This window comes from Chiloscyllium punctatum, chromosome 15 (genome assembly GCF_047496795.1).
Source record: "Chiloscyllium punctatum isolate Juve2018m chromosome 15, sChiPun1.3, whole genome shotgun sequence".
Taxonomy (NCBI): Eukaryota; Metazoa; Chordata; class Chondrichthyes; order Orectolobiformes; family Hemiscylliidae; genus Chiloscyllium; species Chiloscyllium punctatum.
The window spans coordinates 8,446,308-8,461,337 of NC_092753.1; positions in this window are offsets into that span (position 1 = coordinate 8,446,308).

Genomic DNA, 15,030 nt, shown 5'->3' on the forward strand with positions numbered 1-15,030 from the left:
CTCACAGAGAGCTGCTGCCTGTACAGTACCCCTCACAGAAAGCTGCTGTCTGTACAGTACACCCTCACAGAAAGCTGCTGTCTGTACCTTACCCCTCACAGAGAGCTGCTGCCTGTACAGTACCCCTCACAGAAAGTTGCTGCCTGTACAGTACCCCCTCACAGAGAGCTGCTGCCTGTACAGTACCCCCTCACAGAGAGCTGCTGTGTGTACAGTACCCTCTCACAGAGAGCTGCTGTGTGTACATTACCCCCTCACAGAAAGCTGCTGTCTGTACAGTACCCCCTCACAGAAAGCTGCTGTCTGTACCTTACCCCTCACAGGAAGCTGCTGCCTGTACAGTACCCCTCACAGAAAGTTGCTGCCTGTACAGTACCCCCTCACAGAAAGCTGCTGTGTGTACAGGACCCCCTCACAGAAAGCTGCTGCCTGTACAGTACCCCTCACAGAAAGCTGTTGCCTGTACAGTACCCCCGCACAGAACGCTGCTGTGTGTACAGTACCCCCTCACAGGAAGCTGCTGTGTGTACAGCAACCCCTCACAGAAAGCTGCTGCCTTTACAGTACCCCCTCACAGAAAGCTGCTGCCTGTACAGTACCCCCTCACAGAAAGCTGCTGCCTGAACAGTACCCTTCACAGAAAGCTGCTGTCTGTACAGTACCCTCTCACAGAAAGCTGCTGCCTGTACAGTACCCCCTCACAGAAAGCTGCTGCCTGTACAGTACCCCCTCACAGAGAGCTGCTGTCTGTACAGTACCCCCTCACAGAAAGCTGCTGCCTGTACAGTACCCCCTCACAGAAAGTTGCTGCCTGAACAGTACCCCTCACAGAAAGCTGCTGTCTGTACATTACCCTCTCACAGAAAGCTGCTGCCTGTACAGTACCCCCTCACAGAGAGCTGCTGCCTGTACAGTAGCCTTTCACAGAGAGCTGCTTCCTGTACAGTACCCCCTCAAAGAAAGCTGCTGTCTGTGCAGTACCCCCTCCCAGAAAGCTGCTGTCTGTACCTTACCCCTCACAGAGAGCTGCTGCCTGTACAGTACCCCTCACAGAAAGTTGCTGCCTGTACAGTACCGCCTCACAGAAAGCTGCTGTGTGTACAGTACCCCCTCACAGAGAGCTTCTGTGTGTACATTACCCCCTCACAGAGAGCTGCTGTCTGTACCGTACCCCCTCACAGAAAGCTGCTGTCTGTACCTTACCCCTCACAGAAAGCTGCTGCCTGTACAGTACCCCTCACAGAAAGCTGCTGTGTGTACAGTACCCCCTCACAGAAAGCTGCTGCCTGAACAGTACCCCCTCACAGAAAGCTGCTGCCTGTACAGTACCCCTCACAGAAAGCTGCTGCCTGTACAGTACCCCCTCACAGAAAGCTGCTGTGTGTACAGAACCCCCTCACAGAGAGCTGCTGCGTGTACAGTACCCCCTCACAGAAAGCTGCTGTGTGTACAGAACCCCCTCACAGAGAGCTGCTGCCTGTACAGTACCCTATCACAGAGAGCTGCTGTGTGTACAGTACTCCCTCACAGAAAGCTGCTGTGTGTACAGTACCCCCTCACAGAAAGCTGCTACCTGTACAGTACCCCTCACAGAAAGCTGCTGCCTGTACAGTACCCCCTCACAGAGAGCTTCTGTCTGTACAGTACCCCCTCACAGAGAGCTGCTGTGTGTACAGTACCCCCTCACAGAGAGCTGCTGCCTGTACAGTACCCCCTCACAGAAAGCTGCTGTGTGTACAGTACCCCCTCACAGAAAGCTGCTGCCTGTACAGTACTCTCACAGAAAGCTGCTGCCTGTACAGTACCCCCTCACAGAGAGCTGCTGTCTGTACATTACCCCCTCACAGAAAGCTGCTGTGTGTACAGTACCCCCTCACAGAGAGCTGCTGCCTCTACAGTACCCCCTCACAGAAAGCTGCTGCCTGTACAGTATCCCCTCACAGAAAGCTGCTGTCTGTACAGTACCCCCTCACAGAGAGCAGCTGTGTGTACAGTACCCCCTCACAGAAACCTGCTGCCTGTACAGTACCCCCTCACAGAAAGCTGCTGTCTGTACAGTACCCCCTCACAGAAAGCTGCTGCCTGTACAGTACCCCCTCACAGAAAGCTGCTGCGTGTACAGTACCCCCTCACAGAAAGCTGCTGTCTGTACAGTACCCCCTCACAGAAAGCCGTTGTGTGTCCAGTACCCCCTCACAGAGAGCTGCTGCCTGTACTGTACCCTCTCACAGAGAGCTGCTGTGTGTACAGTACTCCCTTACAAAAAGCTGCGGTCTGTACAGTACCCCTCACAGAAAGCTGCTGTCTGTACAGTACCCCCTCACAGAGAGCTGCTGCTTGTACAGTACCCTCTCACAGAGAGCTGCTGTGTGTACAGTACCCCCTCACAGAAAGCTGCTGTCTGTACAGTACCCCTCACAGAAAGCTGCTGTCTGAACAGTACCCCCTCACAGAAAGCTGCTGTCTGTACCGCACCCCTCACAGAGAACTGCTGCCTGTACAGTACCCCCTCACAGAAAGCTGCTGTCTGTACAGTACCCCTCACAGAAAGCTGCTGCCTGTACAGTATCCCCTCACAGAAAGCTGCTGTCTGTACAGTACCCCCTCACAGAGAGCAGCTGTGTGTACAGTACCCCCTCACAGAAACCTGCTGCCTGTACAGTACCCCCTCACAGAAAGCTGCTGTCTGTACTGTACCCCCTCACAGAAAGCTGCTGCCTGTACAGTACCCCCTCACAGAAAGCTGCTGCGTGTACAGTACCCCCTCACAGAAAGCTGCTGTCTGTACAGTACCCCCTCACAGAAAGCCGCTGTGTGTCCAGTACCCCCTCACAGAGAGCTGCTGCCTGTACTGTACCCTCTCACAGAGAGCTGCTGTGTGTACAGTACTCCCTTACAAAAAGCTGCGGTCTGTACAGTACCCCTCACAGAAAGCTGCTGTCTGTACAGTACCCCCTCACAGAGAGCTGCTGCCTGTACAGTACCCTCTCACAGAGAGCTGCTGTGTGTACAGTACCCCCTCACAGAAAGCTGATGTGTGTACAGTACCCCTCACAGAAAGCTGCTGTCTGTTTAGTACCCCCTCACAGAAAGCTGCTGTCTGTACCGTACCCCTCACAGAGAGCTGCTGTCTGTACAGTACCCTCTCACAGAGAGCTGCTGTGTGTACAGTACCCCCTCACAGAAAGCTGCTGTCTGTACAGTACCCCTCACAGAAAGCTGCTGTCTGTACAGTACCCCCTCACAGAAAGCTGCTGTCTGTACCGCACCCCTCACAGAGAACTGCTGCCTGTACAGTACCCCCTCACAGAAAGCTGCTGTCTGTACAGTACCCCTCACAGAAAGCTGCTGTCTGTATAGTACCCCTCACAGAAAGCTGCTGCCTGTACAGTACCCCCTCACAGAGAGCTGCTGTCTGTACAGTACCTCTCACAGAGAGCTGCGGCCTGTATAGTACCCCTCACAGAGAGCTGCTGCCTGTACAGTTCCCCCTCACAGAGAGCTGCTGCCTGTACAGTACCCCCTCACAGAGAGCTGCTGCCTGTACAGTTCCCCCTCACAGAAAGCTGCTGTCTGTACAGTACCCCCTCACAGAGAGCTGCTGCCTGTACAGTACCCCCTCACAGAAAGCTGCTGTGTGTACAGTACCCTTCACAGAGAGCTGCTGCCTGCACAGTACCCCCTCACAGAAAGCTGCTGTCTGTACCGCACCCCTCACAGAGAACTGCTGCCTGTACAGTACCCCCTCACAGAAAGCTGCTGTCTGTACAGTACCCCTCACAGAAAGCTGCTGTCTGTATAGTACCCCTCACAGAAAGCTGCTGCCTGTACAGTACCCCCTCACAGAGAGCTGCTGTCTGTACAGTACCTCTCACAGAGAGCTGCAGCCTGTATAGTACCCCTCACAGAGAGCTGCTGCCTGTACAGTTCCCCCTCACAGAGAGCTGCTGCCTGTACAGTACCCCCTCACAGAGAGCTGCTGCCTGTACAGTTCCCCCTCACAGAAAGCTGCTGTCTGTACAGTACCCCCTCACAGAGAGCTGCTGCCTGTACAGTACCCCCTCACAGAAAGCTGCTGTGTGTACAGTACCCTTCACAGAGAGATGCTGCCTGCACAGTACCCCCTCACAGAAAGCTGCTGACTGTACAGTTACCCCTCACAGAGAGCTGCTGTCTGTACCTTACCCCTCACAGAAAGCTGCTGACTGTACAGTACCCCCTCACAGAGAGCTGCTGCCTGTACAGTACCCCCTCACAGAGAGCTGCTGCCTGTACAGTACCCCTCACAGAAAGCTGCTGTCTGTACAGTACCCCCTCACAGAAAGCTGCTGTCTGTACCTTACCCCTCACAGAGAGCTGCTGCCTGTACAGTACCCCTCACAGAATGTTGCTGCCTGTACAGTACCCCCTCACAGAAAGCTGCTGTCTGTACCTTACCCCTCACAGAGAGCTGCTGCCTGTACAGTACCCCCTCACAGAGAGCTGCTGTGTGTACAGTACCCTCTCACAGAGAGCTGCTGTGTGTACATTACCCCCTCACAGAAAGCTGCTGTCTGTACAGTACCCCCTCACAGAAAGCTGCTGTCTGTATCTTACCCCTCACAGGAAGCTGCTGCCTGTACAGTACCCCTCACAGAAAGTTGCTGCCTGTACAGTACCCCCTCACAGAAAGCTGCTGTGTGTACAGTACCCCCTCACAGAAAGCTGCTGCCTGTACAGTACCCCTCACAGAAAGCTGCTGCCTGTACAGTACCCCCGCACAGAACGCTGCTGTGTGTACAGTACCCCCTCACAGGAAGCTGCTGTGTGTACAGCAACCCCTCACAGAAAGCTGCTGCCTTTACAGTACCCCCTCACAGAAAGCTGCTGCCTGTACAGTACCCCCTCACAGAAAGCTGCTGCCTGAACAGTACCCCTCACAGAAAGCTGCTGTCTGTACAGTACCCTCTCACAGAAAGCTGCTGCCTGTACAGTACCCCATCACAGAAAGCTGCTGCCTGTACAGTACCCCCTCACAGAGAGCTGCTGTCTGTACAGTACCCCCTCACAGAAAGCTGCTGCCTGTACAGTACCCCCTCACAGAAAGTTGCTGCCTGAACAGTACCCCTCACAGAAAGCTGCTGTCTGTACAGTACCCTCTCACAGAAAGCTGCTGCCTGTACAGTACCCCCTCACAGAGAGCTGCTGCCTGTACAGTAGCCTTTCACAGAGAGCCGGTTCCTGTACAGTACCCCCTCACAGAAAGCTGCTGTCTGTGCAGTACCCCCTCCCAGAAAGCTGCTGTCTGTACCTTACCCCTCACAGAGAGCTGCTGCCTGTACTGTACCCCTCACAGAAAGCTGCTGCCTGTACAGTACCCCCTCACAGAGAGCTTCTGTGTGTACATTACCCCCTCACAGAGAGCTGCTGTCTGTACAGTACCCCCTCACAGAAAGCTGCTGTCTGTACCTTACCCCTCACAGAAAGCTGCTGCCTGTACAGTACCCCTCACAGAAAGCTGCTGTGTGTACAGTGCCCCCTCACAGAAAGCTGCTGCCTGTACAGTACCCCTCACAGAAAGCTGCTGCCTGTACAGTACCCCCTCACAGAATGCTGCTGTGTGTATAGTACCCCCTCACAGAGAGCTGCTGCCTGTACAGGACCCTCTCACAGAGAGCTGCTGTGTGTACAGTACCCCCTCACAGAGAGCTGCTGCCTGTACAGTACCCTCTCACAGAGAGCTGCTGTGTGTACAGTACTCCATCACAGAAAGCTGCTGTCTGTACAGTACCCCTCACAGAAATCGGCTGTCTGTACAGTACCCCCTCACAGAGAGCTGCTGCCTGTACAGTACCCTTTCACAGAGAGCTGCTGTGTGTACAGTACCCCCTCACAGAAAGTTGCTGTCTGTACAGTACCCTTCACAGAAAGCTGCTGTCTGTACAGTACCCCCTCACATAAAGCTGCTGTGTGTACAGTACCCCCTCACAGAAAGCTGCTGTCTGTACAGTACCCCCTCACAGAGAGCTGCTGTCTGTACAGTACACGTCACAGAAAGCTGCTGTCTGTACAGTACCCCCTCACAGAGAGCTGCTGTCTGTACAGTAAACCCCCTCACAGAAAGCTGCTGTGTGTACAGTACCCCCTCACAGAGAGCTGGTGTCTGTACAGTACCCCCTCACAGAAAGCTGCTGCCTGTACAGTACCCTCTCACAGAGAGCTGCTGTCTGTACAGTACCCTCTCACAGAGAGCTGCTGCCTGTACTTTACCCCTCACAGAGAGCTGCTGCCTGCTCAGTACCCCCTTACAGAAAGCTGCTGTCTGTATAGTTACCCTCACAGGGAGCTGCTGTCTGTACCTTACCCGTCACAGAGAGCTGCTGTCTGTACAGTACCCCCTCACAGAGAGCTGCTGCCGGTACAGTACCCTCTCACAGAGAGCTGCTGTGTGTACAGTACCCCCTCACAGAAAGCTGCTGTGTGTACAGTACCCCCCTCACAGAAAGCTGCTGCCTGTACAGTACCCCTCACAGAAAGCTGCTGCCTGGACAGTACGCCCTCACAGAGAGCTGCTTTCTGTACAGTACCCCCTCACAGAGAGCTGCTGTGTGTACAGTACACCCTCACAGGGAGCTGCTGCCTGTACAGTACCCCCTCACAGAAAGCTGCTGTGTGTACAGTACCCCCTCACAGAAAGCTGCTGCCTATACAGTACCCCTCACTGAAAGCTGCTGCCTGTACAGTACCCCCTCACAGAGAGCTGCTGTCTGTACATTACCCCCTCACAGAAAGCTGCTGCCTGTACAGAACCCCTCACAGAAAGCTGCTGTCTGTACCGTACCCCCTCACAGAAAGCTGCTGCCTGTACAGTACCCCCTCACAGAAAGCTGCTGCCTGTCCAGTACCCCCTCACAGAAAGCTGCTGTCTGTACAGTACGCCCTCACAGAAAGCTGCTGTGTGTACAGTACCCCTCACAGAAAGCTGCTGCCTGTACAGTACCCCCTCACAGAAAGCTGATGTGTGTATAGTACCCCCTAACAGAAAGCTGCTGTCTGTACAGTACCCCCTCACAGAAAGCCGCTGTGTGTACAGTACCCCCTCACAGAGAGCTGCTGCCTGTACAGTACCCTCTCACAGAGAGCTGCTGTGTGTACAGTACTCCCTCACAGAGAGCTGCTGTGTGTACAGTACCCTCTCACAGAGAGCTTCTGTGTGTACATTACCCCCTCACAGAGAGCTGCTGTCTGTACAGTACCCCCTCACAGAAAGCTGCTGTCTGTACCTTACCCCTCACAGAAAGCTGCTGCCTGTACAGTACCCCTCACAGAAAGTTGCTGCCTGTACAGTACCCCCTCAAAGAAAGCTGCTGTGTGTACAGTACCCCCTCACAGAAAGGTGCTGCCTGTACAGTACCCCTCACAGAAAGCTGCTGCCTGTACAGTACCCCCTCACAGAAAGCTGCTGTGTGTACAGTACCCCCTCACAGAGAGCTGCTGCCTGTACAGTATCCCCTCACAGAGAGCTGCTGTGTGTACAGTACCCCCTCACAGAGAGCTGCTGTGTGTACAGTACCCCCTCACAGAGAGCTGCTGTGTGTACAGTACCCCCTCACAGAGAGCTGCTGCCTGTACAGTACCCCCTCACAGAGAGCTGCTGTGTGTACAGTACCCACTCACATAAAGCTGCTGTGTGTACAGTACCCCCTCACAGAAAGCTGCTGTCTGTACAGTACCCGTCACAGAAAGCTGCTGTCTGTACAGTACCCCCTCACAGAGAACTGCTGTCTGTACAGTACCCCCTCACAGAAAGCTGATGTGTGTACAGTACCCCCTCACAGAAAGCTGCTGTCTGTACAGTACCCCCTCGCAGAAACCTGCTGCCTGTACAGTACCCCTCACAGAGAGCTGCTGTCTGTACAGTACCCCCTCACAGAAAGCTGCTGCCTGTACTTTACCCCTCACAGAGAGCTGCTGCCTGCACAGTACCCCCTCACAGAAAGCTGCTGTCTGTATAGTTACCCTCACAGAGAGCTGCTGTCTGTACAGTAACCCCTCACAGAGAGCTGCTGCCTGAACAGTACCCTCTCACAGAGAGCTGCTGTGTGTACAGTACTCCCTCACAGAAAGCTGCTGTCTGTACAGTACCCCTCACAGAAATCGGCTGTCTGTACAGTACCCCCTCACAGAGAGCTGCTGCCTGTACATTACCCTTTCACAGAGAGCTGCTGTGTGTACAGTACCCCCTCACAGAAAGTTGCTGTCTGTACAGTACCCCTCACAGAAAGCTACTGTCTGTACAGTACCCCCTCACATAAAGCTGCTGTGTGTACAGTACCCCCTCACAGAAAGCTGCTGTCTGTACAGTACCCGTCACAGAAAGCTGCTGTCTGTACAGTACCCCCTCACAGAGAGCTGCTGTCTGTACAGTACCCCCTCACAGAAAGCTGCTGTCTGTACAGTACCCCCTCACAGAAAGCTGCTGCCTGTACAGTACCCTCTCACAGAGAGCTGCTGTCTGTACAGTACCCTCTCACAGAGAGCTGCTGCCTGTACTTTACCCCTCACAGAGAGCTGCTGCCTGCTCAGTACCCCCTTACAGAAAGCTGCTGTCTGTATAGTTACCCTCACAGAGAGCTGCTGTCTGTACCTTACCCGTCACAGAGAGCTGCTGTCTGTACAGTACCCCCTCACAGAGAGCTGCTGCCTGTACAGTACCCTCTCACAGAGAGCTGCTGTGTGTACAGTACCCCCTCACAGAAAGCTGCTGTGTGTACAGTACCCCCTCACAGAAAGCTGCTGCCTGTACAGTACCCCTCACAGAAAGCTGCTGTGTGTACAGTACCCCCTCACAGAAAGCTGCTGCCTATACAGTACCCCTCACTGAAACCTGCTGCCTGTACAGTACCCCCTCACAGAGGGCTGCTGTCTGTACATTACCCCCTCACAGAAAGCTGCTGCCTGTACAGTACCCCCTCACAGAAAGCTGCTGTCTGTACAGTACCCCTCACAGAAAGCTGCTGTCTGTACCGTACCCCTCACAGGCAGCTGCTGTCTGTACAGTACCCCCTCACAGAAAGCTGCTGCCTGTACAGTACCCCCTCACAGAAAGCTGCTGCCTGTACAGTACCCCCTCACAGAAAGCTGCTGTCTGTACAGTACGCCCTCACAGAAAGCTGTGGTGTGTACAGTACCCCTCACAGAAAGCTGCTGCCTGTACAGTACCCCCTCACAGAAAGCTGATGTGTGTATAGTACCCCCTAACAGAAAGCTGCTGTCTGTACAGTACCCCCTCACAGAAAGCCGCTGTGTGTACAGTACCCCCTCACAGAGAGCTGCTGCCTGTACAGTACCCTCTCACAGAGAGCTGCTGTGTGTACAGTACTCCCTCACAGAGAGCTGCTGTCTGTACAGTACCCCCTCACAGAAAGCTGCTGTCTGTACCTTACCTCTCACAGAAAGCTGCTGCCTGTACAGTACCCCTCACAGAAAGTTGCTGCCTGAACAGTACCCCCTCACAGAAAGCTGCTGTGTGTACAGTACCCCCTCACAGAAAGCTGCTGCCTGTACAGTACCCCTCACAGAAAGCTGCTGCCTGTACCGTACCCCCTCACAGAAAGCTGCTGTGTGTACAGTACCCCCTCACAGAGAGCTGCTGCCTGTACAGTACCCCCTCACAGAGAGCTGCTGTGTGTACAGTACCCCCTCACAGAGAGCTGCTGCCTGTACAGTACCCCCTCACAGAGAGCTGCTGTGTGTACAGTACCCCCTCACTGAAAGCTGCTGTCTCTACAGTACCCGTCACAGAAAGCTGCTGTCTGTACAGTACCCCCTCACAGAGAACTGCTGTCTGTACAGTACCCCCTCACAGAAACCTGCTGCCTGTACAGTACCCCTCACAGAGAGCTGCTGTCTGTACAGTACCCCCTCACAGAAAGCTGCTGCCTGTACTTTACCCCTCACAGAGAGCTGCTGCCTGCACAGTACCCCCTCACAGAAAGCTGCTGTCTGTATAGTTACCCTCACAGAGAGCTGCTGTCTGTACAGTACCCCCTCACAGAGAGCTGCTGCCTGAACAGTACCCTCTCACAGAGAGCTGCTGTGTGTACAGTACCCCCTCACAGAAAGCTGCTGTGTGTACAGTACCCCCTCACAGAAAGCTGCTGCCTGTACAGTACCCCCGCACAGAACGCTGCTGTGTGTACAGTACCCCCTCACAGGAAGCTGCTGTGTGTACAGTAACCCCTCACAGAAAGCTGCTGTGTGTACAGTACCCCCTCACAGAAAGCTGCTGCCTGTACAGTACCCCCTCACAGAAAGCTGCTGTCTGTACAGTACCCCCTCACAGAAAGCTGCTGTCTGTACAGTACCCTCTCACAGAAAGCTGCTGCCTGTACAGTACCCCCTCACAGAAAGCTGCTGCCTGAATAGTACCCCTCACAGAAAGCTGCTGTCTGTACAGTACCCCCTCACAGAAAGCTGCTGCCTGTACAGTACCCCCTCACAGAGAGCTGCTGTGTGTACAGTACCCCCTCACAGAGAGCTGCTGCCTGCACAGTACCCCTCACAGAAAGCTGCTGTGTGTACAGTACCCCCTCACAGAGAGCTGCTGTGTGTACAGTACCCCTCACAGAAAGCTGCTGTCTGTACAGTACCCTCTCACAGAAAGCTGCTGTGTGTACAGTACCCCCTCACAGAGAGCTGCTGCCTGCACAGTACCCCTCACAGAAAGCTGCTGTGTGTACAGTACCCCCTCACAGAGAGCTGCTGCCTGTACAGTAGCCTTTCACAGAGAGCTGCTGCCTGTACAGTACCCCCTCACAGAAAGCTGCTGTCTGTACAGTACCCCCTCACAGAAAGCTCCTGCCTGTACAGTACCCCCTCACAGAAAGCTGCTGCCTGTACAGTACCCCCTCACAGAAAGCTGCTGCCTGAACAGTACCCCCTCACAGAGAGCTGCTGCCTGTACAGTAGCCTTTCACAGAGAGCTGCTGCCTGTGCAGTACCCCCTCACAGAAAGCTGCTGTCTGTACCTTACCCCTCACAGAGAGCTGCTGCCTGAACAGTACCCCCTCACAGAACGCTGCTGTCTGTACAGTACCCCCTCACGGAAAGCTGCTGTGTGTACAGTACCCCCTCACAGAAAGCTGCTGCCTGTACAGTAGCCTTTCACAGAGAGCTGCTGCCTGTGCAGTACCCCCTCACAGAAAGCTGCTGTCTGTACCTTACCCCTCACAGAGAGCTGCTGCCTGAACAGTACCCCCTCACAGAAAGTTGCTGCCTTACAGTACCCCCTCACAGAAAGCTGCTTTCTGTACCTTACCCATCACAGAAAGCTGCTGCCTGTATAGTACCCCTCACAGAAAGTTGCTGCCTGTACAGTACCCCCTCACAGAAAGCTGCTGTGTGTACAGTACCCCCTCACAGAGAGCTTCTGTGTGTACATTACCCCCTCACAGAGAGCTGCTGTCTGTACAGTACCCCCTCACAGAAAGCTGCTGTCTGTACCTTACCCATCACAGAAAGCTGCTGCCTGTATAGTACGCCTCACAGAAAGTTGCTGCCTGTACAGTACCCCCTCACAGAAAGCTGCTGTGTGTATAGTACCCCCTCACAGAAAGCTGCTGTGTGTAAAGTACTCTCTCACAGAAAGCTGCTGTCTGTACAGTACCCCCTCACAGAAAGCTGCTGTGTGTACAGTACCCCCTCACAGAAAGCTGCTGCCTGTACAGTACCCCTCACAGAAAGCTGCTGCCTGTACAGTACCCCCTCACAGAAAGCTGCTGTGTGTATAGTACCCCCTCACAGAAAGCTGCTGTGTGTAAAGTACTCCCTCACAGAAAGCTGCTGCCTGTACAGTACCCCCTCACAGAAAGCTGCTGCCTGTACAGTACCCTCTCACAGAAAGCTGCTGTGTGTAAAGTACTCCCTCACAGAAAGCTGCTGTCTGTACAGTACCCCTCACAGAGAGCTGCTGCCTGTACAGTACCCTCTCACAGAGAGCTGCTGTGTGTACAGTACCCCCTCACAGAGAGCTGCTGCCTGTACAGTACCCTCTCACAGAGAGCTGCTGTGTGTACAGTACCCCCTCACAGAAAGCTGCTGTCTGTAAAGTACCCCTCACAGAAATCGGCTGTCTGTACAGTACCCCCTCACAGAGAGCTGCTGCCTGTACAGTACCCTTTCACAGAGAGCTGCTGTGTGTACAGTACCCCCTCACAGAAAGTTGCTGTCTGTACAGTACCCCTCACAGAGAGCTGCTGCCTGTCCAGTACCCTCTCACAGAGAGCTGCTGTGTGTACAGTACCCCCTCACAGAAAGCTGCTGCCTGTACAGTACCCCCTCACAGAAAGCTGCTGTCTGTACAGTACCCCCTCACAGAAAGCTGCTGTCTGTACAGTACCCCCTCACAGAAAGCTGCTGTCTGTACAGTACCCCCTCACAGAAATCTGCTGCCTGTACAGTACCCTCTCACAGAGAGCTGCTGTGTGTACAGTACCCCCTCACAGAAAGCTGCTGTGTGTACAGTACCCCCTCACAGAAAGCTGCTGCCTGGACAGTACGCCCTCACAGAGAGCTGCTGTCTGTACAGTACCCCCTCACAGAGAGCTGCTGTGTGTACAGTACCCCCTCACAGGGAGCTGCTGCCTGTACAGTACCCCCTCACAGAAAGCTGCTGTGTGTACAGTACCCCCTCACAGAAAGCTGCTGCCTGTACAGTACCCCTCACTGAAAGCTGCTGCCTGTACAGTCCCCCCTCACAGAGAGCTGCTGTCTGTACATTACCCCCTCACAGAAAGCTGCTGCCTGTACAGTACCCCCTCACAGAAAGCTGCTGTCTGTACAGTACCCCTCACAGAAAGCTGCTGTCTGTACCGTACCCCTCACAGGCAGCTGCTGTCTGTACAGTACCCCCTCACAGAAAGCTGCTGCCTGTACAGTACCCTCTCACAGAAAGCTGCTGCCTGTACAGTACCCCCTCACAGAAAGCTGCTGTCTGTACAGTACGCCCTCACAGAAAGCTGCTGTGTGTACAGTACCCCTCACAGAAAGCTGCTGCCTGTACAGTACCCCCTCACAGAAAGCTGATGTGTGTATAGTACCCCCTAACAGAAAGCTGCTGTCTGTACAGTACCCCCTCACAGAAAGCCGCTGTGTGTACAGTACCCCCTCACAGAGAGCTGCTGCCTGTACAGTACCCTCTCACAGAGAGCTGCTGTGTGTACAGTACCCCCTCACAGAGAGCTGCTGTCTGTACAGTACCCCCTCACAGAAAGCTGCTGTCTGTACCTTACCCCTCACAGAAAGCTGCTGCCTGTACAGTACCCCTCACAGAAAGTTGCTGCCTGTACAGTACCCCCTCACAGAAAGCTGCTGTGTGTACAGTACCCCCTCACAGAAAGCTGCTGCCTGTACAGTACCCCTCACAGAAAGCTGCTGCCTGTACAGTACCCCCTCACAGAAAGCTGCTGTGTGTACAGTACCCCCTCACAGAGAGCTGCTGCCTGTACAGTACCCCCTCACAGAGAGCTGCTGTGTGTACAGTACCCCCTCACAGAGAGCTGCTGCCTGTACAGTACCCCCTCACAGAGAGCTGCTGTGTGTACAGTACCCCCTCACATAAAGCTGCTGTGTGTACAGTACCCCCTCACAGAAAGCTGCTGTCTGTACAGTACCCGTCACAGAAAGCTGCTGTCTGTACAGTACCCCCTCACAGAGAACTGCTGTCTGTACAGTACCCCCTCACAGAAAGCTGATGTGTGTACAGTACCCCCTCACAGAAAGTTGCTGCCTGTACAGTACCCCTCACAGAAACCTGCTGCCTGTACAGTGCCCCTCACAGAGAGCTGCTGTCTGTACAGTACCCCCTCACAGAAAGCTGCTGCCTGTACTTTACCCCTCACAGAGAGCTGCTGCCTGCACAGTACCCCCTCACAGAAAGCTGCTGTCTGTATAGTTACCCTCACAGAGAGCTGCTGTCTGTACAGTACCCCCTCACAGAGAGCTGCTGCCTGAACAATACCCTCTCACAGAGAGCTGCTGTGTGTACAGTACCCCCTCACAGAAAGCTGCTGTGTGTACAGTACCCCCTCACAGAAAGCTGCTGCCTGTACAGTACCCCTCAGAGAAAGCTGCTGCGTGTACAGTACGCCCTCACAGAAAGCTGCTGTGTGTACAGTACCCCCTCACAGAAAGCTGCTGTGTGTACAGTACCCCCTCACAGAAAGCTGCTGCCTGTACAGTACCCCTCAGAGAAAGCTGCTGCGTGTACAGTACCCCCTCACAGAAAGCTGCTGTCTGTACAGTACCCCCTCACAGAGAGCTGCTGTCTGTACAGTACCCCCTCACAGAGAGCTGCTGTGTGTACAGTACCCCCTCACAGGGAGCTGCTGCCTGTACAGTACCCCCTCACAGAAAGCTGCTGTGTGTACAGTACCCCCTCACAGAAAGCTGCTGCCTGTACAGTACCCCTCACAGAAAGCTGCTGCCTGTACAGTACCCCCTCACAGAAAGCTGCTGTCTATACAGTACCCCTCACAGAAAGCTGCTCTCTGTACCGTACCCCTCACAGGCAGCTGCTGTCTGTACAGTACCCCCTCACAGAAAGCTGCTGCCTGTACAGTACCCCCTCACAGAAAGCTGCTGCCTGTACATTACCCCCTCACAGAAAGCTGCTGTCTGTACAGTACGCCCTCACAGAAAGCTGCTGTGTGTACAGTACCCCTCACAGAAAGCTGCTGCCTGTACAGTACCCCCTCACAGAAAGCTGATGTGTGTTTAGTACCCCCTCACAGAAAGCTGCTGTCTGTACAGTACCCCCTCACAGAAAGCCGCTGTGTGTACAGTACCCCCTCACAGAGAGCTGCTGCCTGTACAGTACCCTCTCACAGAGAGCTGCTGTGTGTACAGTACTCCCTCACAGAAAGCTGCTGTCTGTACAGTACCCCTCACAGAAAGCTGCTGTCTGTACAGTACCCCCTCACAGAGAGCTGCTGCCTGTACAGTACCCTCTCACAGAGAGCTGCTGTGTGTACAGTACCCCCTCACAGAAAG